General features: G+C 37.3%; 1 protein-coding gene across 1 annotated transcript in view; it reads right to left on the reverse strand.

Annotated features, from left to right (window-relative positions):
* The window catches only part of LOC129236353 (prion-like-(Q/N-rich) domain-bearing protein 25), a 60,333-nt gene extending 41,038 nt beyond the window's left edge, over nt 1-19,295 (reverse strand). Inside the window, exon 1 of the mRNA XM_054870695.1 lies at nt 19,133-19,295. The gene's annotated coding sequence lies outside the window, so the exon portion shown is untranslated. The remainder of the gene's footprint in view (nt 1-19,132) is intronic.
* Nucleotides 19,296-21,474: the final 2,179 nt, after the last annotated feature.

Raw genomic sequence — 21,474 nt, forward strand, 5'->3', positions numbered from 1 at the left:
ATGAATTTTCTCTTTGATTTGCTCTCTCTCTAATGCCCAGCTTTTTATATACCATTTGACTTTTTTATTTTGATTTTTAGCGATCCCTTTTAACAGATTTATTAACCCTTTGGGAACGAAGTCGCTCGACGGACGAGCGTCGTTGAGAACGAGAGGTATTGGAGTGCGCAATAAAGAAAATAAATATGTACGTTGAACGTTATAAAAACTAAGGCTTTATTATAACATTTTCGTGCGATTATTTTTTACAACTTTCGACGTGGATTAACTCAGCAACATTGCATGGATGAACTTAATTCATTTTTTGGCGATGAAGCTCCATCAAGGACCAGTGTTTATCGATGGTATGGTGAATTCAATCGTGGTCGTAGTTCACTCCAAGACGAATTTCGTGAAGGTCGTCCAAAATCAGTTGTTGTTCCGAAAACCATTGATGCTGTGCGCGAACTGATATTGCAAGATCGTCATGTGACCTATCGTGAGATTGCGACAATCTTAGGCATTAGTGGGACCAGCATACATTCAATATTGCTTAAACATTTGACTATTAAAAACATTTTTTCGTGTGGGATCCCACACAATTTGTCAATCGCTCAAAAAAAGGATCGTGTCGATTGGTCGAAGGAAATGCTCAAAAAATACGATCGCGGGGCTTCGAAACACGTCTATGACATCGTGACAGGTGATGAATCATGGATTTACGCGTATGAGCCCGAAAGTAAACAGCAGTCGACTGTATGGGTGTTTCAAGATGAGCCAAATCCAGCAAAAGTTGTTCGCGCAGAAGCACTTCCAAGCAAATGGTCGCCTGTTTTTTCGGAAAAACTGGACTTGTCGCAACCGTACCATTGGAACAACGCGGGGTACAGTAAATTCTGAGTGGTACACAACCATTTGTTTGCCAGTTGTCTTCCAAGAAATTAGGAAAACCAATCGCCAAAGACGGATCACTCTTCACCAGGACAATGCGAGCTCTCACACATCGGCTCAAACAACTGCATTTTTGAGCACCCAAAACATCGAACTAATGGGTTATCCGCCTTATAGTCCTGACTTGGCACCGAATGACTTCTTTTTATTCCCGTACGTAAAAAACAAACTGAGAGGTCAACGTTTTTCGACACCTGAAGAAGCGGTTGCGGCATTCAGAGTGCATGTTTTGGAGGTACCTCATTCAGAGTGGCAAAAGTGCTTCGACAATTGGTTCAAACGCACGCAAAAGTGTATTGATCTTCATGGAGAATATTTTGAAAAACAATAAAGTGATTTTCGATGGTTCAAATTTGTTTTTGTTCTCTAATCCCGACATATAAAAGGCACCCCTCGTATCAGATTAAAAGTAATATTCGTCAGAACTGTCACTATCTAGCGTATCATCCCTAGATCACTTAGCCATCGTGCGTAGGATAAAATATAAAATATATAAAAAGTCTGCTGGTTCCTCTGGCAGAGACCCTGATGAGAGACGGAATCGAAGAACAGAAATTCACTCTGACTCTACCGCCGTCTCACATCGTAAGTTTACATTATAAGGAAGATAAGACTTCATCGCTAATGGCCCCTAATGACTTTGAATGAGAACGTGACTCCGTTACTATACATCTGCTTATGTTATGGCTCAGAACGACAGACGTCGCGAGCCTTGCAGCTACGAAGTAATTTGCCGACACGCGTCCGGAACGGTAAAACGGCTAGGGCGGCTCTATGTCGACACTCGTTCCCAAAGGGTTAAAAGATCAAGCCCCGGTACTTTTTTGACAGAATATATCTATATCGCTGAAAAGGGCAATTCACTAAATGAGTTAGGTAAACATATTTATTATATGTGCGTATTTTAAGGCATCTAAGATTATTATTTGGAAAAGGTACTATGCCACCAAAATGTATATTTTTATGCGTTAAACGTACTAGGTAAAACACGGTCAATATGTAGTAATAACAATATAAACCCCTTGAAATCACTGAATCTTTCAACCGGAGTTTTTTAATAAGCTAACGCTGCATGTTGAATTTTGTATTAAACTTTCATTGGTGATTTCTATTTTGGGAAAGGGAAAAACTCACACGGAAGCATATCTGTTTTGGCAATCGGTGATATTCATGTCGTTTTTACTTTGAATTCGTATATAATCTTTGCCCCATGCAAAGATGAGTTGTCGTCATGCCGATTTAACGAATTGTTTGGTCAAAAATTTCTCACACAGACACCTCTTCACCGTTCGTCCTTTCGTGACGAGTTCAAGAATTCCGGCTGAAAGTTCCAATGAAAATTCACCCCGTACAAAACTGCCAAAATTATGCTAAAGATTTGGAATACGAAGATTGCAAACTTTATTTTATCACTGTCTAAGAAACTTTGCAAACTATTGGTTGGAGTACTGACGGGACACTAACTCACCTCACATCATGCAGCCAAAATGGGGCTCGTGTAACACAGGCAATGAAGCGAATGCTAGGGGTACTTTGGAACATCTGCCTTGCCTCTTTGTAGGACGCGACAAATGTGTCTAGGATCAATTTGTTTTTCATCCTTGAAGGATTTTGCTCACAAAAAGCGAAGCGGCTTATTTAACTTGCGCCGACGTGCATTAAAAAATATAGCATTGGTAGCACAATGGATAATGGAAAGTGAGATCTTTTACAGATCAGCCAACTGTACCTAACCTAACCTAAGCTTCTCGACAAGAGCGACCAGTAGCGAGGAAACGTGGGTCATCATCAGTAAATTCGTGGAAACTTTACTCTGGTTTAGTCCTATAACAGCTTTGATAAGGCATTTTGATTGCATTAGGCACGTAAATAATGACTGGAATTCGTCTAAAACATATTTGCGAAGGCTGTATTAGACATCGGCGAAAAATTTTCGCGCTCTGTGGCGTATGTGAGGTGCAGTGTGCCCTCGCATCGAACTAAGATTTTAACATCTTACTGCCCAAAACATGTCCAATAAGCTTTGAAGCACTTTTTTTTTAATTATCGACATTTTTAACTCGAATAACTTTAACTTGAGTATGCCACTATTTGGTGGCCTTATCAACAAATCTCAATCAACAGGATTAAGAGAATTTAGAAAGTTTTTCTTAAGTATGCTTTGCGATCTTTACGATGTACTGAACTTGCTCGTTTACTTCTTTTAAATCTCAAACCTCTAGAAAGTAGATTTATTATCTCCTTAACTTTTGTATATGGCGTTGTAAAGGAAGATTTTGACTGTGCTGGCCTTCTGCAAAAAGAAAGTTGAATGTTTCAAGAAGAGACCTTCGAAATTACCACCCTTTTTATGGAAATAATAATAAAACAAATATGCCCAAAACCAATAGACCTACATATAAAGAAGACGGCAACCATGAGTGCATGAAGTAAATGAAGCGGGTCGCTGGAAAGAAAAAAAATACCAGTCTAACGGTTAGACGCGATAGAAGTGAAACCTTCCGTAAAACAAACTGAGAGAGAATGAGACGAAAACAGCATTAGGGGCGGGATAATTATAGGTTCATTATAATATTGATATAAAGTTCATATTTTATTTTCTTCATTTTATTATTATTCATCCTCAATGTTTTCAATTTCAACAAATGATACGAGTGGCTTATGATAGCTAAAATATGATACAAATGCTTTGGTTTCGATGTTGTCAACATATCTTTGAAATACCGCGTCAATTGTTGTTTTTGATCGTGTTGTCGATTCAGTGCGATTGTTACACATTTTTAAATTGAATGTTGTATTGAGAAAGTCAATTGAAGGAACCGCTGTGTCCAATGCAAAATTTACGTTGAAATCACCTCTTAAAATCATTGGAACTTTATCGTATCCGCGATACTTCTGGTGTATACTTTATTAAATTTTCGTGAATGAATTCCGTGATGCTATTTATTGATTTTGGTTCTCCGTCACCTTTGGAAAATGTGTAAACAGTAAGCAAACTTTATTCAAATATTTTCCCTCATTTTTGCATCAGTAAAATTAAACAAACGCCGTAGCCGAATGGGTTGGTGCGTGACTACTATTCAGAATTCACAGAGAGAACGTCAGTTCGAATCTCGGTGAAAACACCAAAATTAAGAAAAACATTTTTCTAATAGCGCTCACCCCTCAGCAGGCAATGGCAAAACACCGAGTGTATTTCTGCCATGAAAAAAAGCTCCTCATAAACATATCATAAAAAAAAAAAATAACTGTATAAAAAAATTTTTTTTCTTGTGATTCGAACCAAGGATTTTGGATCGGAAGCTCACATTGCTAGTCGCTCGGCTACCGCGCCATGCTGTCGGCGCTGGCCTAAAAGTTATTTAGTTCGTCGCTACGTTTATATCAACATATAATATAACGCTTCGTAGCTAAATAACTTTTAGGCCAGCGCCGACAGCATGGCGCGGTAGCCGAGCGGCTAGCAATGTGAGCTTCCGATCCAAAATCCTTGGTTCGAATCACAAGAAAAAATAAAAGTTATTTAGTTCGTCGCTACGTTTATATCAACATATAATATAACGCTTCGTAGCCAAGAGGGTCGCTATTTCCGTTTCACTTTTTCTCAAATCACTCCCAACGATTCTAAAGAAGTTTTCACTTCAAAAACTTATGGTCACGCTAGTCTATTATTGCGACAAACTCAGTTAACCTCGGTGAGGACTGACTACATCGTCCCGACGGTAACATTCAATAGGAATTTTGGCACACTCTTTCCATCTAAAAAAGAAAGGAATAAGGGATTCTCTCTAAACAACTTCGATACCACAGTCTATACAGATGGCAGTAAAATGGATTGTGGTGTTGGAGCTGGTATATATTCTCATAGACTTGGAATTGAAAAATCTGTGCGTCTCCCTAATACCAGCAGCGTCTTCCAAGCGGAAGTACTAGCAATTGGGGAAGCCTGTAGGTTACTAATCGCAGATTTCTCTTTTAAGGGCAATATCGCTATTCTTTCGGATAGCCAAGCCGCAATCCAGGCGCTAGACGCGACTGTAACAACCTCTAAAAGGGTGGAGCAAAGTAGGAATAGCCTCACCAGCTTGAGTGAAAACCATAAAGTTACCTTAATTTGGGTCCCGGGACACTGGAACATAGAAGGTAACGAAAAAGCTGATGAACTGGCAAGAGGGGGATCTGCCATGAATAGCGTTCTTGCAGTACCAGTATTCACTCCACTAGGTGCGGTCAAGAATGCAATTTCCCTAAAATACCTTCGAATTGCAGATTGTAGATAGAGAGACCAGGCGAAATGCAAAATCAGCAGAACGTTATGGCGCACCTACAACATCAAGCAATCGTCGACATTGATAAACATGAAACGACGGGACACCTGTAGACTTACGGTAGTCATAACTGGCTTCTGGTCTATCGGAGAACAAGCCGCCAAAATGGGCATCCCTCACGACACATACTGTCATAGTTGTAAACAACCGGAGAAAAAAGAAACAATCTTCCATTTCCTCTGTGAATGCCCTGCCCTATGGAAGGACAGAATGTTAACCCTGGGCAAACCGCTGTTCGAGAGTCTCGAGCAACTGTCTAGCTTAGACGTCAACAACCGAATAAGGTTCCTAAACCGCACAGACTGGATATAGGCCTGCTGTAAATAACTGTTAAGCAATTTGGTAACGAGGATGTGGCAACAAAATGGTGCGGAAGCGCTAGTTGGATTCTGGATGAATCACCACTCTAATCAACCAACCAACCATGCCCGAAACGCACCAACTGCTCGCGCTCTTAATGAGTTCAGCCAGATCTCACCTCTTATCCCTTGATTTTTCAATGTCTAATGATATTTTCATTAACCTTCTGAAATCTTGTAAAGGGTTTTCCAATAACAGGTGTTACAGGTGAATAGAGTCGAAAGATGATTAACGATGAAATCGGAAGATGATTAACGATTTCTTATGGCCGGAATTGGATGGTATTGATCTGGACAACGTTTATTTTCAACAAGACGGCGCTACGTCTCACACATGCAACGAAACCATTGATCTTTTACGGGAAAAGTTTCCGGACCGTGTCATCTCCCGAAGAGGTGATCACAATTGGCCACCGAGATCTTGTGATTGAACACCTTGTGACTTTTTTCTTTGAGGCCTCGTGAAAGAGAAGGTCTACACCACAAGCCCAGGGTCGATTCAAGACCTCAAAGATGGAATTCGTTAGGCTATTGAGGACATAGCGCAGCCACTTTGCAATTCGGTTATGGAAAATTTCATGAAAAGAATATTGGTCTGTAAGCGTGATCGTGGTAGTCATTTGCCTGATATTATTTTCCACTATTAATGGCATATGTTCCTCTTTATAATGAAATAAACATCCGATCATTTATATAATATTAAAAAATATCATTTTCTTTGAATATCATAATAACACCTCTTATTAAAAACCCCTTTATAATAATCTTACTTAATTTGTGTTAGTAGTCTGTAAGAATTTGTTGCTCATAGACTTTCTATATAAATAAATGAATATTCAAAATATGAATTCGTTAATTCAATTTGAACTATTATATAAGAGTGGTAATTTTGTGCCCTTAACAAATAATAAGAAAGTTTTAGTTGGCGAAATAAATACATTTTTTGATTGAGAAATTTTTGTAAATCATCCTAATGCTGTCAACATAAAAATATTTGAATGCCGAATAGCGAATAGCGAAAGTTAAAAATAAGTCAAAAGGCCACTGCATGCTTTCAGCTTCTACCCGGGCTCTTTGGCCTACACTGCGTATACGCAATCAAATACTTACTGAAATTGCATATAAAGCGTGCGATTTTTTAAAACAAAAAAAATGCAGAATAGCAAACAACTAAGGACGTTTGTAAGTATATTTTATTAAAGCTTGAATGCAGTATAATATTTTTATAAATTAATTAATAAAAAAATATAGAAATATAAATAACTAAGTTTTTTTTCTTGTAAGTAAGGACGGAATTGCGACAATAAAATCTTAGTGAAAAGCTTTTGAACTGAGATTAGCAGGGTTATAGCGCGATAATTCTGTGGATCATCATCCTTGCCTTTTTTTAAAATTGGTATCGTACCGCTTGATGTCCACTCTTGCTTTATTTTTGATTTATAATGAAATGTTGAAGAGATGTGCAATCTCTTTATGAAGATATTCTTTTAATTAATAAAGCTAATACGGAAAACGTTTACTTCCCTTCATATTCCCGTTGACCCAGCCCATTTTAGACAAGAGTGATGATTTTAGTACTACCTACTAATTCAAAGGCGTACTTCCGTCGATAAAACAACAAGGGTGAAGTAAAGTAAGTATTGGGTGTTCCATTATGGTGGATTATTTTATAATTCGAATAACAAAATGTTTGCTACAAAGCTTTTTTGTACAGGAGTGCAGAAATGGAGGCTATGCGTGGAATGGAATATGTCCTTTTTTCAATTTCAACATTCGTGCATCGAATCTTCTCTTTCAGTTCAGAAATTGTTCTTGGGCTATGGCACACACTTTTGCTTTCAAAAAACTTAAAGACAGAAATCCTCTAGTGGGTAAAATTTTTGGCAGGCGTTTAACTTTAAAACTGAGTGCGTTCGCTCTCGAATGATTGGGAAAATTACAGTGAGAATAATTAATTAATTTTAGGCTTTTGATGTAATATCCTTATTTATACATTCGCATGTATGTGTATATATACGCACATCAATGCTTACAAATAGCATCTGCATGTATGCATTCACATCCCGTATTCACATATGCATGTATGCACGTGTGTATGTAATAATTATCAATATTAAATAATAGTCACCACCAAATCGGTGAGTAATCGATATGAATGTGTTTCACTATTAATGGATTGGTATATAAATGTTTAAACAGATAGTACATACGTACATTTGTATCGACACACATGCGCATATGTACATATATGTATATATGTATACGGTGTTATAAAAGCGCGCTAAAATCCTCGTTCGAGTAGTAAGAAAGGCAAGTGTCGCATTGAAAAATGGGCAGCTGCTTCGGTGAAGATGTGTATGTGTGAGAATGACTTGCAACAACTCCATGTATATATATATATATAATAGTCACACACACACACACTGCTAGTTTGCACGCGAACGCAGCGCTCCACAGTCGTAATAAAACGGGTACACCCAGTAGCACTTTCAACAATAGGCTTGCCACCCAGTTACTTTGAGGCGCTGCCAAAAGTCCGTTGCCATGCTTACTGTTATATAAAACCCATAACAACAACTACAACAATCATATATGTATATATGTACAGTAGATAAATAGCAAATATACAATAGTCCGCATAAACAACGACAAAGACAACCAAAACTTCTTGGTTAGTAGTTTAAAAGTTATTTTTCTTCTTTTAAAAACATTTTTTTTTTATTTTTATTTGTTTTCATTTTGTCTCCTATTTGATTTGAAATTGATGGAATGGCTAGAAAATATGTGAATACCGACACCCATACGTGCATGTATGCACATACATAAGTATATTACCTAGGTATAGCCGCACCCGGTTACAGACACATTTATAGGCGCTTGCTATTATGTTAGTGTGTGTGTGCGTGTGCGTGTTTGTATAACTTGTATACAGTCATCAGAGATATGAACTTTCAAGTGCAACTTGAAAACACTTAATTATAATGAGTAAATATAAACTTTTGAATGCAAGTATTTCTAGAAAAAACATCACAGGTAAAAATAAATAGTTTCTTCGTCACTAGAAATGAGTGTAGGCACGACGTTGCGGTTGCACGTATGGATGTTACTGCATATACCTGCATACATACATATACATGTAGGCACATATGTATATTGCACAAAAATAAGTTATACAAATCCAAGCAATTGAGCGAAAGCGTGGCATGGCAAATCCTCGTGGCAAGCAAGTCTTTGGTTCTATTTGAAAGATTTCAATATTTAATTAAAATTCACATTAAAAGGATTCATATATATTACAAAAAAAAGTAAAAGTGCTTTAATGACATCTTCTGTAGATATTGCTAAGGGAATAATATCCCTTAATCTTTCCGTACAGACCGATGTGGATGGTTTCTCTACTGAGTTATTCGGCTCCCTAAAATTACTTTTAACAAGTTTCTAGCTTTAGACAAGCTTAAAGCTGAGTATAAAACAAGTTCCATTACCTCAATTCGCAAGAATGGTAAAAAATTATGTACGAAATTATAGACTTCTCTCAAAATGCAGGGTGCGCCATATTTTATGTCGGCATGAAAACATTGAATAACTTTGAAAAAAACAACTGATTTGTATATATAAGTGAGGTATTTTTATTTGGTTTGGTTATTTACAATTTATTAAAACTACTTTTTGAATACAAAATCAATCAAGTGGCCACCTTTATTAGATCTTTTTTCTGCGTTTTTCACCACCTTGTCAAGTATTTTTCGTTCATGTTTGCCTTAAGCTGGTCAATAGTCTGCGGCTTTTTGGCGTAAACCTTACTTTTCACATAACGCCACAAGTGCCGGGGGGCTAAGTCAGGTGATCTGGGGGGCCAGTCGATGGCGCCTCTTTTTGACACTAGACGTCCCGGGAATTTTCGTTGCAGAAATTCAATTGTTGCATTCGCAGTGTGGCATGGTGCACCGTCTTGTTGAAACCAGCCACCGTCAAAACCTTTCTCACGCATTTGCAGGCCGAAATAATGAGCCAACATCCATCGATATCGGTTTCAATCGGCCGTTTCGTTTTCTCGATAAAAATATAGCCCAATGATGGTTTTGGCGCAAATGCCGGCGCAACTAGTTACTTTCCAATCAGACAATGGCGTTTCATATATCTCGTGTGGATTCTCAGTTCCCCAAATGCAACAATTTTGTTTATTCATACTGGCAGAGAGGTTAAAATGTGCCTCGTCTATCATTAAAATTTGCTTCCAAAAATTGGGTTCAGTGTCAACCATTCGAGCGACTGTTTGGCCGTATTCCAAGCGACGTGAATGGTCTGTCGGCAATATTCTTTGTGTTAATTGCACTTTATACGGAAAAAAATTTAAATCATCCTTTAAAATGCGGCGCATTGTGGTTCCACTGACGCCAAAATGCTGAGCTCGATGACGATACGACACTGTTGGCTCTTGGGCAACGTTCCCCCTCACTGTTTCAACAAGTTCACTGGAACGTCTTGGTCGTTGATGAACGGCATATTGACGATCTTCTACTGTCATGTGCTCAAAAAAATTGGACACCAAACGGCGAATAGTATTGTCAGACGGTGCCTGTTTGCCGCGATACTTTTTGCGATATGCGCGTTGAGTTAGAACAATAGAACGGCTATTTTCGATGTATAGCGTCACTATTTCGGCGCGTTGTTTCGGTGTAAAGCAATCCATGGTTGAAATTGTACTGAATTGACGTATCGAAAACATGTATGTTGAAGTCTATCGGTTGGTAAATGACAAAGCTATTCAAAGGTTTACATTCCGACATAAAAGATGGCGCACTCTGTAGTGACTGTCTTCAAACTATGCCCATGTTTTGTTTCATTCATAAATCATTGATCAATCTTAACCTACCTGGGTTTGTTTCCAATAGGCACACATTTTCTATCTATCTATCTAATATATCCCTATTCATTGAATATTGTATTTCTGCCTTCGCTGCTGGTTACCAGGTGGACTGGATTTATACAGATTTTGCTAAAGTGTTTGACACTGTGTCACATGAAATTCTTATAAGTAAACTTTCCAGTTTAGGATTTCACTCGTATTTTTTGTATTGCACCCAATAATCTTTGCGTGATCACAAAAGATAATACATCTTCTGCGTTCTCTTTCACTTCGTTAGGGTTCCCTCAAGAGAGTGTTTTAGGTCCACTGCTATTTGCCCTCCTCATTAGTGACATAAGTAACTATTTTTCTCAAGCCGTTAGCTAATGCGTTTGAATCGAGCTCTCAAAGAAATGCGGCCGAAACCGGGCGGTAGACATGACAAACTAATTTTGCTTCAGGACAACGCCAGGCCACACGTTGCTAAGTCGGTCCAGAAATATTTAGAGGGACTGATTTGGGAAATTTTGCCACACCCGCCGTATTCTCCAGACATTGCACCTTCGGATTAAAATCTGTTCCGATCAAAGCAGTGAGCCCTTATTGGAGAGCGGCTCACTTCTTATGAGAGCATCGCAAACTGGTTCAATGAATGGATCAAATCAAAATAACTCGGATTTTTCGTCAGAGGAATACGTATGATGCTGCCTGCAGCTTTCATATCTCGATGTCCTCAACAATTAGGCGTTCACGAATTGACTATTTGACGGAATTTACCCACTAGCGTACGGAGTGTGTTTTATAACATAAAGGATGGATTAACTTGGGTCCCTCAAACGAAAAACTTGCCTTATATCTAGAAATAAATTAAAAATAGAATGCCACTAATAAGTTTTTATACAGGATTTAAAATAAAACTCGACTACCTAAAGAGAAAAAGAGAGAAAGATATTATTTACGAAGTTATTAAAGAAAAACTAATCTTGGGCGACCTAAAGTCCCGCACTACGTACTCTAAATGTTATTTGCTGCCATTTTTTTCACATAATAAAAATAGTGAAACCTGAAAAAATCTTACTTTTTACATGTTTTATTTTAAAACAGCAACTAGGCGCGTCTTTTAAAAGTCCAAGTGAGCCAGTAAGGTGCCAAAGTATCAAAAATATTAATCAAGAAATTACACACAAAATCTGGCCTATCATTTACCGATGACGAAACTAAAACTTCGGCATCCAAATGCAAGCATTGTTTCTTCGTTCTCTCGTGCACAATAAATTGTTACAATAATATAGAATTTATCTATGTAGATATATTTAAAGTTTTAAGTCTCCAGCTCATTGGTAAGTGTCTTAAAATTTAACTGCAACGTTTCTACTGAAATCTTGGAAAACAAAAAAGGGTATTGATAAAAACGTAGTAAAAATAGCAACTCAATGGGTTTGTAGACACACGTAAGCAACTACATAAATTTTTAATTTTTACTGTGTGAAAACATAAATTCCCTTCTGGTCATTTCCAGCGCCAGCGCCTCACTATGCGTGAGAACTCTACTTACAGCCTCGTGAAAAGAGGCTTTTTATTTGAATAAGCGTTTATCCACTTTTTCATAGTCGAATTATAAGTAACCGACTTGCCACTTTCATTCCCCTTCGGTTAATGGTGCTCACACTCACCTACGTATCGTAGTCCCTTTCCGCAGCCCGTAGGATATACAAAATTGAGCAAAACTTATCCTGTAGAAAAAAAAAATTGATATATTTGCATACACACTTTTACGCATATCCGCGTTATCAGTTACAATTTTTCTATAGTATGCCAAAGTCGAAAACCACCAAACGCAAATAGTTCATTTATCTATAATTAACATTATTCAACATTATTTTAAAGTTATTTTAATAAAAATTAAAATTTTTCTAAATTTATTTTGTAAATGATTTCGGAATGTACTGTTTGGCCACACTGTGTGGCGAGAGAGCAATCAGCTGACACAATTCTACGGAACTATCCAAAATCCTGCGATAAAATCTACGATACTACGGAACGGTGGTGAGAATTCATTGGCTCTTATTAGTTGCGTCATATCAGCTGACACGGACCTGCGTTTACGTTGTTGACTGTGCGCACTATAAGTATTCGCTCATATCCGAATTATTCAAATAGTGGCAGTCGTTTAAAATAAATTTATTTTCGCTTCACGAAACAAAAATATTTAAAATTCCTACTATGAATTGTATTATACGAGAGTTCCCTTTTCTTTATATTTTGTGCCTTTTATCGAAAAGTTTGGTAAATGAACGAGTACGTAAACGAACAAAATTATAATATTTAAGCATTGAAAGTGCGCGAAAATATGTTGAGAAGCCCTTACATCTCTTTCATGTATTGTACTTTTTGGTCCGTATTGGGGTCTAGTGGTGCCATTGGATGGTTTTCTTTGAAATGCGCTTACCGTCAACGGATTGGGCGGGTTATCGTTTTGGTCGTTCGAATGTCGACATTTCGATGAGAATGTCAAAAACTAATAAGGCAACAACAAAGAAGCAAGACACTTTGACATTCCAATTAGCGAGGATGTACAGACTGAACTGGTGAAGCCAACATCAAGCAGTTATTCGACTCTCAGCGAATTTGAAGGAAGCAGCTGATTTGCTGCTAAGAGCCACTGCCCATATTACTGCGTTGCTGTCTCAACTAGAGGTTTGAAACTATCAATGACACTATCGACACTGTTGAAAGTTTTTGACTATCGCGCAGCCATAGTTAGTTTTTAGGACTATGAATAGTTTTCGATACTATACTCTCTAATTTACGTTTGTCAGTTTTTGAGCTACCACCAAATATGCCGCTTTTCACTCTAACTGTGCTCAAACTTTTAATAAAACGGCAACACTGCGGCGAAATTGCTCAATTTCCGCCCAACAAACCGGTATGCACGAGCAATGGAGCAACGTTTCAAGTTCTCTACGTACCGCCGCCGAAGAAGAAATCTGCCTGCCGCAGAGAGAAAAGATGCTGCCATTAGAGACATGCTGCGATCGGGCGCAACGCGACTCATATTGGATCGCTACCGGGACCTAAAAAGTGAAGAAAAACGTATTATCAGATAAAAAAAACGAGAGGTCGAAAAACGTAAGTGCTAGGAGCTTGAGATATTGGCGAATAGGAACAAAGCCCGAAATTCTACCAGAAAGTTTGGCGGCTTACAGAAGGTTTTAAGACCGGGGCGTTTTCCAGTAAGAATAAAGACGGCGATCTGGTGACTGACATCCAGACTATACTTAAATTATGGAGGGAACACTTCTCGACAGCAGCGCATGTCTCAGAGAATGTGAAGATCCCGACCCCCAATCGTTGACGACGGAATGGTCATACCGCTACCCGACCATGACGAGGTGAGACTAGCGGCTAAAGAACAACAAAGCCGAGGGAACCGACGGACTGCAGGCTGAGCTATTCAAACATGGCGGCGAGGAGATGGTAAGATGCATGCATCAGCTTCTATGCAAAATATGGTCGGATGAAAGCATGCCTGCCGATTGGAATTTAAGTGTGCTCGGCCCAATCCATAAGAAGGGCGATCCTGCAATCTGTGCCAATTACCGCGGGATTAGTCTTCTAAATATCGCCTATAAGGCTCTAGCGAGCGTATTGTGAGAAAGATTGAAGCCCACCATCAACCAACTAATTGGACCTTATCAATGTGGCTTTAGACCTGGAAAGTCTACCATCGACCAAATATTCACAATACGCCAAATCTTGGAAAAGACCCATGAAAGGAGAATCGACACCCATCATCTTTTCGTCGATTTCAAAGCTGCATTCGACAGTACGGAAAGTGTTAATTGTCTGCCGCGATGTCTGAATTTAGTATCCATGCAAAACTAATACGGCTATGCAAGATGATGTTGCTCAACACCAGCAGCGAATTGGGAAGGACCTCTCCGAGACGTTTGATACCAAACGAGGTTTCAGACAAGGTGACTCGCTGTCGTGTGACTGCTTTAATGTAATGTTGGAGAGGATCGTGCGAGCTGCAGAACTTAATTGCTCAGGCACAATTTTTTATAAGAGCGTATAATTGTTGGCGTATGTCGATGATATCGACATCATCGGCCTTAACAACCGCGCTGTTAGTTCTGCCTTCTCCAAATTAGATGAAGAAGCAAAGCGAATGGGTGTGGTGGTGAACGAGGACAAAACGAAATACCTACTGTCATCAAACAAACAGTCGGCCCACTCGCGTATTGGTACCCACGTCACTGTTTACAGATATGATTTCGAGGTTGTAAAAGACTTCGTTTATTTAGGAACCTAGTAATGTCAGCCGGGAAATCCAACGTAGAATATCTCTTGCCAACAAGTGCTGCTTTGGACTAAGTAGGCAATTGAGGAGTAAAGTTCTCTCTCGACGAACAAAACTAACACTCTACAAGGCTCTCATCATGCCCGTCCTAACGTATGGCGCAGAAGCGTGGACGATGACAACATGAGTTGAAGCGACGCTTGGAGTATTTGAGAGAAAGATTCTGCGCAAGATTTTTGGACCTTTGCACGTTGGCAACGGCGAATATTGCAGGCGATGGAACAATGAGCTGTACGAGCTTTACGACGACATAGACATAGCACAGTTAAGAAATATCTAGCGGCTCCGTTGGCTGGGTTATGTCGTCCGAATGGATACAAACGCTCCGGTTCTGAAAGTATTCAATGAGGTACCAGTTGGTGGTAGTAGAGGAAGAGGAAGGTCTTTTCTACGTTGGGAAGATCAGGTGGAGAAGGACTTGGCTTCCCCTGGGGTGTCCAACTGGCGACGGTTAGCACGAGAAAGAAACGACTGGCGCGAGAAGAATAATTACTCACAGCCTCCGAAAGGCATATGGTTTTTTATGAAGAGCTTTTTCATGGCAGAAATACACTCGAAGGTGTTTCAACATTGACTATCTAAGCCCCTCTGGAAATAGTCGATCGAGCCATTGAATATGCCAAGGACTCAAAAAGAAAAAAAGACATCGATTACACTTTGGCTCGTTTAGTGACTGGGGGTTAACAACCCATAAACATACTGTGTGGTGGCTTCACAAATTTTGTCCACATTCTAAGTCCAAGTATTGATTGATTGATTGTATTTAAATTTCTTATTGTTTTAAAACTCCTAAATGGAATTAAAATAAGATTTAGCAGTGATATTTTAACAGATATCTGGGAGTAGTTATGTTACTATTTTTCTAATAATACTAATTTCTTTTGGATTCTGTGAGAAATTGAATGCAATGCAAACGGATTTGACAACGCCGGAGGCTAATTCGCTTCGTAATATTCTACTAGCATCGGTTTCCAAAAGACTCTCACCATATTAATTATGGACCGTCACAAGATCAGGCACTCCATTGAACCTTAGGATCAAGAAAGAGGCATTTCAAGTCAAAAGCAATGCAAATGAAGCAGCAAAATTTCTTGAGCAAAAAATTTCGAAAATAATTGCAAACGAAAAGAGAAGCGTTGGAAATACTAAGTCAACAGAAAGATGCCACAACAGATCATCGTTCTTTGATTTTATTGAGAAAAGGCTCGAAGAAAAGAGAATGTCATCTCGGGCAGTTGCAATTATGCTATTGCCACAGTATTTCGAACGTCAAAATGCATCAAGAGATACAGATCCACTTCTTATTTGGGAAGTAAGTAAATTTTACATTCTATAGAAAGATTGGATTCTGAAAAGGATGTAGACTAATAATAAATGCATTATATGTTTATTGCGCAGGCTTCAACGGATGATTTAAAGCCATTACAGACGATTATGACGAAGTATTTTTGCAAATCAGCGACGGCTGTTGAATCCAACTGAATGCTCAGCAGGGTTGAACTTATAATAACGGACTGTAGACCCAGATTAAAATCTAAACATGTGGATATAGTCTTATTTTTAAATAAAAATAAGTTCTCCAAAATTTTTTACCTATAAATATTCGTTTGGAAAAAAAGAAATGCATTATTTTCACGGTAGATGGATGTAGTGATCGATAACTCGTAAAGTATCGATCAAGCAATTCAAAGTTTATGCTCGTTGTCAAGATGGCATTTCTCACTAAATAAAATCTGTTGCTGTTTTTTGCTTGTTCTATTCAGTTGTGAGTTAAAGGGTGTTAAAGTGGAAGTTAACAGAGAGAAAATTCGGTACGTTTTACAGTCTTTCTTTGATAAAGGCGAAAATGCAAGCAAGGCCGCTTAAATTGTGAATGGTGTTTATGGTGCCGTTACTGTAACAGCTAATTACGTGCAATTTTAGTTTCGTCGATTCTGTTCAGGCATTTTTAAAGTTGAAAATGTACCTCGCAGGCCCATCATCGGAAGTGTCGTAGTATCGCCCAGAAGCTAAAGATCGATCAGAAAACAGTTTTACACCATTTGCGCAAAAATTTTACGTAACAATAATGGATTTCTTTTTTTCCAAACTAATAAAGGTTGTCAAAAAAGTCTTGTGGTATTTCCGCAAGCTTGTCTTTGCAAGCGCGTAGTTCTAGTTGTATTCGTCGCATCGGTTCACGCTAGAGCTTTTTGGAAAGCTCTTTTCAGCGTCGCAAACATGGAGCAAAATAAAGAGAAAATACGGCATATTTTACAGTACTACTACGATAAAGGCAAAAATGCATCTCATGCTGCCAATAAAATTTGTGCAGTTTATGGACCCGATACAGTTTCCATTTCCACTGCACAACGATGGTTTCAACGTTTTCGTTCTGGTGCAGAGGTGATCGAAGATGCGCCACGGTCCGGAAGGCCTGTCGTCGAAAATTGCGATAAAATCACTGAATTGATCGAAAGAGACCGGCATAGTAGCAGCCGTAGCATCGGCCAAGAGCTGGGCATGAGTCATCAAACCGTTATAAACCATTTGAAGAAGCTTGGATTCAAAAAGAAGCTCGATGTATGGGTGCCACACCACTTGACGCAAAAAAACGTTTTTGTCCGTATGGATGCATGCGAATCGCAACAAAATCGACCCGTTTTTGAAGCGGATGGTGACTGGCGATGAAAAGTGGGTCACTTACGACAACGTGAAGCGCAAAAGGTCGTGGTAGAAAAGCGGTGAAGCTGGCCAGACGGTGGCCAAGGAAGGTTCTTCTGTGTGTTTGGTGGGATTGGCAGGCAATCATCCACTATGAGCTGCTTCCCTATGGCCAAACGCTCAATTCGGACCTGTACTGCCAACAACTGGACCGCTTGAATGCAGCACTCATGCAGAAGAGGCCATCTTTGATCAACAGAGGCCGAATTGTCTTCCATCAGGACAACGCCAGGCCACACACATCTTTGGTGACGCGTTAGAAGCTCCGGGAGCTCGGATGGGAGGTTCTTTTGCATCCACCGTATAGTCCACAAGAGAGTCCTGTGAAAATTGGCTTTCCGAGTTTTTTGACAATAGGGAAGCGAGCTTCTATAAGAGGGGCATTATGAAGTTGGCATCTCGTTGGGAACTCGTCATCGAACAAAACGGCGCATATTTGACTAAAATCGCATTATTATAACCAATTTTATGAACAATTAAAAAATCAATAAAAATACCGCAAGACTTTTTTGACAACCTTTATATCCTTGTTTGTACTATCGAAAACTATCGATGGTTAGCCAAAAACTATCGCACACTATCGGAGGCGCCACTATCGACAGTTTCAGACCTCTAGTTTGAACCACGACAATAGCCCTATGACGTAGCAGCCAAAGTTAGAATCGGGCTGATAGTATTCCTAAAATTCGATAGAATTCTGTACAATGCTCTCCTCATCCCCACGTTTTAGGCGATTTTTCGTTGGGTGAAGGAGCATTAAGAGCGGTAAATCTACCAACGACCAGATACTCTTAATTATTTGTTCTTATGCAACTTCAAAGAAAAATGTGCTTCAGAATAAATTAAAAGCTAAATTAACACAAACTTGGTTGTCATCTACTCTGCCACTGCCCTGGGCTTAACAAAGCACGAATAAATTGCTTAGGTTCTATTATCTTATTTAACTGTTGGCAACAGAAACATTCCTTTGTTTATAAATTTTACAATTTTTCTTTATTTTTCCAAAATTTTTCCGACCTTCTTTCAGCTTACCCAATAATTCACATTGAATCCATTATGTGGACTTGGAACGGTGTGCAAGCAGCGTTTTTTTATAATTTATTGAATAGCCAGAAGTCATCTGAAGTAACTAAATATTTATTATAGAATATATGTATGTATGTCTGTCGGTTGAGTTTTTAGTCACACGTGCACGTATAGTGAATACAATGCATGGAGCGCCACATTAGTGTCCTTGCAAAAACCAAGTGTGGAAATCTGACCTACTTTTGTGAATGGATTCATGCAAAGCACGCATAAAACTCATATAACATAACGGCAGTGCTATAAACATTAAAAAACTAAATAGCTTTCCGCATCGAAATACACGCGAAATGGAAATTGGGAAGGCCCCCCCTGCAATTTGGTCACTGTAATCTGCCGCTCTATGTTCCGACTAGAAACGATCTAATATGCATTATAAAGGTTTTCTTAAATAGTTTGTTTATCTTTAATTGAGAGTGGCATCTCCATGTATAATTTATCAAGGAATAAAAAAAATAAAATAAAAAAATAAAAAATAGTAATTTTAGCTTAAGAGAGAATTGCAGGTCACACATACCGGTTTAATGCTGCAATGAGCTGATTTCTAGCATTAATCCAGTTTAAATATATTCGACGTGTTTTTTATTAGTGGTAGTTGTGGTAAGTTGAACAAATTGTTAAACCTTTTTTTGTTTTTTTTTGTTTTTTCTTTTAATTAATTGAATTTTTCCTCATATTATTTCATTAATTTTAGTGCCATAAATCCATAAATGCACTTTTACATATCTTTTTTTTTTTTTTTTTTTGTTTTAATTTTTTTTATGTAATAATTTTTCTGCTTCAGCGTTGGACATTTTTTTGTTAATTTTTTTTTTGTTTTGTTTTTTTTCGTTTTTTTTTATGTTTCTACTTTATAATTTTTCTGCTTCAGCGTTGCACATTTTTTTGTTTATTTTTGAAATTTTTTTTTTTTTTACGTATCTACTTTAAAATTTTTCTGCTTCAGCGTTGCAAATTTTTGTTTGTTTATTTAAATTTTTTTTTTGTTTTGTTTTTTTTTTTCGTTTTTTTATGTATCTACTTTATAATTTTTCTGCTTCAGCGTTGCACATTTTTGTTTGTTTATTTTTAAATTTTTTTTTTTTTGTTTTGTTTTTTTCGTTTTTTTTTTATGTTTCTACTTTATAATTTTTCTGCTTCTGCGTTGCACATTTTTTTGTTTGTTTTTGAAATTTTTTTTATTTCTTTTTTTTTACGCATCTACTTTATAATTTTTCTGCTTCAGCGTTGCACATTTTTGTTTGTTTATTTAAAAATTTTTTTTTTTTTGTTTTGTTTATTTTCGTTTTTTTTTTGTATGTTTCTACTTTATAATTTTTCTGCTTCAGCGTTGCACATTTTTTTGTTTATTTTTGAAATTTTTTTTATTTCTTTTTTTTTATGCATCTACTTTATAATTTTTCTGCTTCAGCGTTGCACATTTTTGTTTGTTTATTTAAATTTTTTTTTTGTTTTGTTTTTTTTTCGTTTTTTTATGTATCTACTTTATAATTTTTCTGCTGCAGCGTTGCACATTTTTTTGTTTATTTTTGAAATTTTTTTTATTTCTTCTTTTTTACGCATCTACTTTATAATTTTTCTGCTTCAGCGTTGCACATTTTTGTTTGTTTACTTAAAAATTTTTTTTTTTTGTTTTGTTTATTTTCGTTTTTTTTTTGTATGTTTCTACTTTATAATTTTTCTGCTTCAACGTTGCACTTTTTTTGTTTATTTTTTAAATTTTTTTTATTTCTTTTTTTTTTACGTATCTACTTTATAATTTTTCTGCTTCAGCGTTGCACATTTTTGTTTGTTTATTTAAATTTTTTTTTTTTTAGTTTTTTTTTCGTTTTTTTATGTATCTACTTTATAATTTTTCTGCTTCAGCGTTGCGCCTTTTTTTTTGTTTTGTTGTTTTTTTTTTTAGTTTACTGTTCGGCATTATTTGTATTCCAGCGCTGTATTGCAGTATTTGACTTTACATGCATACATCATGCAACACCTTATCTACAAATACAATTTTGCTGTTGTCGTAATATTAAGGTTATTTTGTTTTTTTTTTTTTGTCTATTTGTAGCAACCCCTAATACGACCTTCGTTTTACTTTTTTCATTTTCCTCTTTTCCACTCAATCAATAATCATTAAATTGGCCGAAAACTAGTTATTACAATATAATTAATCACTTCCTCAACCCCACACACATATGTATATACGTATATTTTTTGCTTATCTTATTTTCTTTCGTCGAAGGTACTTGAAATAGTTTCGCGGCTTTAATGCTTTAATAGAGTCCGATTACATTCGTATTTATATTATATTGTTGTTCACTACATTTGTATGTACATAAATGCGTTAAAAATCTTGTTGAAAAATTTCTTCTTCTATTTGCTTTCGCAATTACGCCAGTTTAATAGACTAATCACACTGAACGTCACTTTAAACGAAACCAATTAAAAGGTTCAAAGCGCACTTAGCACTCGTACCGACACCAGAATTGACAGCGGAATTGACACTAACAATTAGTGCTAGTCTATTGACGTACACAAACAACAACGGTGTACTTAAAATTTGTTATGGCTACAAAAATTTTTTTACGCGTTAATCCTTATGTGCGTACACATATACATACATATGTACATACGTGTGCATATGCCACTTTTACTTGTCGCTCACTGATAGCTCACTCATAATGGTCGACTACTACATGCACACATAGAGCTCTTGGGTTGTAATTGCTTTCTTTTCTTTTGTGGGAAAAAGATAAAAATTAAATCACACAACCTTTTAATATTTATTCCTTTTGTTTTTACTTGCTTCAAATATCAAATTGAATTCAATATGCGCGTAAGCAGCGCTTTATATTTCCTTAATATTAATAT

The sequence above is a fragment of the Anastrepha obliqua genome, chromosome 1 (genome assembly GCF_027943255.1).
Source record: "Anastrepha obliqua isolate idAnaObli1 chromosome 1, idAnaObli1_1.0, whole genome shotgun sequence".
Taxonomy (NCBI): domain Eukaryota; kingdom Metazoa; phylum Arthropoda; class Insecta; order Diptera; family Tephritidae; genus Anastrepha; species Anastrepha obliqua.